Below are 4,549 nucleotides of genomic sequence, written 5' to 3'. Positions count from 1 at the left end.
CACCCTAACAGAAATAAGGCTTGAAATACAATATTGACTGAAGTTAGTGAGTTGTCTTGCTGTTTTTTTTTTAATACCAAAGATAGAATATATTTCGAAAATTATTTCTTGAATAAATGATTCTAAATCGTAGTTACTTTCAGGTAATTTGGTGCCCCGAGAATGCACAACACCAAAACATATTACTTTTGTGCAGTAGCTTTTGTTTTGCTTTTAAGGTTTTCGTGAAAGAATTGACAGTTTTCTAAATTGTTTTTCATTTTTTTAACATTAAAATGTTTCAGCTTTCTTTTTCTCAATAAATTTCTTAAAGAAGTAAGTGTGGTAAAGTCTTGTGGTATCCTTTAATGCTTATTCGTCTAACAGATCAGTAAGTTAATTTTCTCTCAGTAAGTCTTTGAATAACATGTAACTAAATAAACTTAGTTTAATCCCAATATACGAGAGCATCTAAATTAACAATAGAATTAGCACCTCGTTAAAACGTTCAATGCAAGTAGAGAATAAGTGAAATTATCTATAATTAGCACGAATGCTACCCACGTATATTTCATAATTTATTTTCGAAACGAAAAGAGAAGAGTCAAACTTCGAATACGTTCGTCGAGAATAACCTTAATGTTGAAAAACTGGGTAACGTTATATAGGAAATGTAACCATGTTTGTTGTATCTGAGCCATGTATGTTAAACAGGTTCATTGATGACAGTAATAAAGACTAAAAATACACGATTCGAGTTTAGAATAATATATGAAAAAATATTTCAGAGAGTTTAATGTTCATCAATTCGTAATAACTCCAAATGTACCAGCTTTGTGTAAAAATTAGAAAAATATCAAAACCGTCATTAATCTTCATCCTTGCCAGTGTACATCATAACACATCCTTCATTTACAAAGAATATCCCTTAAGAAGGACCTTCAAACGCGTTCCGATAATTTACTCCAGCTTCTAATGAGTAAAATCATAACATAATCCTTGGTTATTACACAACTTCGTCGCTAGCTGGGTCTGTAAAATCCTCTACAACACAGACACCGAACGGTTCGCTAACATCGCCTGCAAGCGAATGGATCAATGAAGAAATGCCGTTGAAAATTTTACAGAGTAGAAGAAAAATTGTAGTACGTCGTTTAACATCACACTCTGAAACTGGGATAAAAATATATCGCCCAACGTGGGGCTCGAACCCACGACCCTGAGATTAAGAGTCTCATGCTCTACCGACTGAGCTAGTCGGGCTGGTTTTTTAATTATCATATTTTTTGTTCTTTGTAAATATGTCTCTAATTTGCAATTTTGAGTGAGTATTCACTTTTTCCTACCTTATCCCTCACTAGATGCCTACTAGAGTTATATCTAAATAGCGAGAGTATTTCATTAAAGAATTCCCTAAAGACAAATTTCTATTCTCTTAAGCCTACGTCTGTGTTCACTTCTTTGAATAAAAGGAAACAAGAGAACTGGAATTGCACGAAGTCTGATCAGCCATCCCTATTCAAAGGGTTAACAAATTTACATACGTTAATCGTTTGAGGTACTTACCTTTCCTCTATGTGTATGAAAGTAACAAATACAGGAGATGGTTCTTTCACCGTGCTTAGGCCTAAACGAAATCTAGCTAATGTTTTCTGTAGAACAATAATTTGAAACAAATTTGACCTTAAAAGCTTCACCAAATTCCCCACGCCAAGAACATGTGGAGGAATTTATACTCAAGCCAGCTTACGAACGTAAATATTTTCATCCTTTTCTATTTCAGGATTTATAACGCTGAAATAGAGGGCTCGATTACACGCATTCCACACAGCGCAGATAAGCTGTAGTACAGCTTTGCGATAAATGAAAGAGACGAGCTCTCTTTCCTTTTTACCATTACATTTCGAACAAGTTTAAACGCGTTTAAAGTATAAAGAGGCTCAATATAGATTTTCTTCGTGCAATCTCGCTTATACAATGCACATTGTCGCAAATTACGTACAACGGTATAAGCATTTTCTAAAAACTTAAAACTGTTGTTCACAAATGACATATTTCGTGTTTCATATGAAAATTTCTCTTTAATACAATACTCCTTGTTAATGCGTATTGACAAGAGAAAGTGTAAACCAATGCTGAACTGGTGTGAAACTCGAGGATTTATCAAAGGATTTCACACACCACATATTTTCTAAAGATGTTTTGTTTTTAATTATGCACAAAGCTACACAAGGGCTGTCTGTGCTCTGCCCACCACGGGTATCGAAACTCGGTTTCTAGCGTTGTAAGTCCGCAAGACATACTGCTGTGCCACTGGGGGGCATTCTAAAGATGAAATGAATTCAAAACTTTAGATAATAACACATCTTCGTTACAATTAAGTCTCTTTTGAATAACTTGCATAATATTGTTGCACTATCCTATTCGTTCTCGTTTTTCCTTATAGTTGACTTCATCTTTTTACTCTGTTTTAATTACTATTTAGAAAATGTTTGCACTTTATAAATTTGTGTACCTAATAGTTTACCTTCTTCAATATAGCTTGCTAAAGATGAAATATGTACATTCAGAAATGTTAAAGAATTAAATGTTTGTTACCGTACACACGCACGTGTCAAATGTTTGTTGTTTTTGTCGTCGTTCTATTGTTCATCATTAAAAATAAGTATTTTGAAAAACTTGAATTTTTATTTCCAACGCACGCTTTGAGCTATAATTGTCGCATTTTTTGCCATCTTTATTAAAGTTTTCAATAAAAGAATTTTATGTTTGTATACTTTTAAATACCCCTTTAATAAACTATATCCTATATTGGAAAAGAAGCTTTGGGTGGTTTTTATAGGGTGGTGTTTTTCACTATTTACACAGATAGCAGGACCTCAGCCGATACCTTAATTATATAAATAAATCGAACTGCTAGAACAGTTTAGTTAATGTCCAGACTCCACAATTCGCACACCGAGGGAAACAGCAACCATCCCATCTTGTTTGAAAATTTCAAAGTCATCTCATCCGAATTATTCAATATTGAACTTTCGATTAAAGAAACATTATCTATTATAAAAATTACTAGTTTTCTTTCGTTCTCCCACATGTTCGCGGGTGTAATTGGCGTATAGTTTTGTCAAGGTCATTGCATTACAGCCACTACACGTACATTTCTACACCATCTTGAAATGCATAGGGCTAGGTGATTGGATTCTATACCCGAATTGGTTTTGATTCTTGAAAGATGATTTAAATGTCATCTTTAGTTTAAAGTGTGATTTAAAAGTTTTCATTTTTCTTAAAATTTGTGACTTCAATATTTTTACACCTGACGTTTATGTATATTTTACACCCTAACAGAAATAAGGCTTGAAATACAATATTGACTGAAGTTAGTGAGTTGTCTTGCTGTTTTTTGTGTTTTTTTTAATACCAAAAAGAGAATATATTTCGAAAATTATTTCTTGAATAAATGATTCTAAAACGTAGTTACTTGTTCGAAGAGGGCAGCTTTTGGAAAAGTTTGAGGGACTTTGCTGACACTGTAACAAACCTGGGCACAAGAGAGCTCAATGCCAACAACTACAAAACAGGGAAGATGCCATGACAGGAAATGCTGCAAACCAGAAAGGTTGTTGGAACTGTGGAGAGCAAGGACATATGAAGATCCAATGTAAGAAGAATACTAACAATAACTCAGCCCCAAGGAAACCAGTAGTGGTCGGTGTTGAGGGATGCCCACCTACCCGCACCGTGAAAGTCCCAACAGCTAGGTGTAAAATGCCAAGCACACATAGTGTCTACGTGACAGGAAAGCTGGATTGCCAAAGGTGCAACTTTGTCATAGATTCTGCTTCTCAGCAAACACTTGTGAATATCAAGGTGCTAGATCACAAAAGAGTACCTCAAGCCATACAGAAGCTCTGTGGTTGAAAGGGCATTATGCAAGATTGTGGGGACCAGTGTGGGTAACTATTGAGCTCATGGGCATGAAGGACAGACACAAAGTATACTTGGCTGACATTGAAGACCAATGCATATTAAGATTGGACTACTTACTACCTGGCCCGGCATGGCCAGATGGTTAGGGCGCTCGACTCGTAATCTACGGGTCGCGGGTTCAAATCACCGTCCCACCAAACATGCTTGCCCTTTCAGCCGTGGGGGCGTTATAATGTGACGGTCAATCCCACTATTCGTTGGTAAAAGAGTAGCCCAACAGTTGGCGGTGGGTGGTGATGACTAGCTGCCTTCCCTCTAGTCTTACACTGCTAAATTAGGGACGGCTAACGCAGATAGCCCTCGTGTAGCTTTGCGCGAAATTCAAAACAAACAAACAAACAATATTTACTACCAAGGAAGTGTGTTGTTAATTTTGATAAAATGACGTTTGAGAACAACAAAGGCCGAATTCTGGTAAGTGTTAAAAGGGAGGTTGAACTTACCAGGTGCCATCAAGCTGAAGTCAAAGTGACTGAAAGAGTTGATGATGGTGAAGTGGAACCAAATATAGACATCAAAGCAGAACATGAGAAATACCAAGATTTGAAGCCAATGATTGATTTTCTAAAAGCAAGTGTTT

At 35.9% G+C, this 4,549-nt stretch overlaps 1 long non-coding RNA gene and 1 other non-coding gene across 2 annotated transcripts in view; one reads left to right on the top strand and one right to left on the bottom strand.

The window, feature by feature from the left end:
- The window catches only part of LOC111085329, a 19,505-nt gene extending 16,927 nt beyond the window's left edge, over nt 1-2,578 (top strand). Inside the window, exon 3 of the long non-coding RNA XR_002610172.1 lies at nt 2,502-2,578. This is a non-coding gene — a long non-coding RNA (uncharacterized LOC111085329). The remainder of the gene's footprint in view (nt 1-2,501) is intronic.
- On the bottom strand, nt 1,170-1,242 carry Trnak-cuu. The gene has a single exon. It is a non-coding gene; the product is annotated as a tRNA-Lys (tRNA).
- Nucleotides 2,579-4,549: the final 1,971 nt, after the last annotated feature.

Source organism: Limulus polyphemus, unplaced genomic scaffold (genome assembly GCF_000517525.1).
Source record: "Limulus polyphemus unplaced genomic scaffold, Limulus_polyphemus-2.1.2 Scaffold335, whole genome shotgun sequence".
Lineage (NCBI taxonomy): Eukaryota > Metazoa > Arthropoda > Merostomata > Xiphosura > Limulidae > Limulus > Limulus polyphemus.
This window is presented reverse-complemented; position numbering and strand designations above follow the sequence as displayed.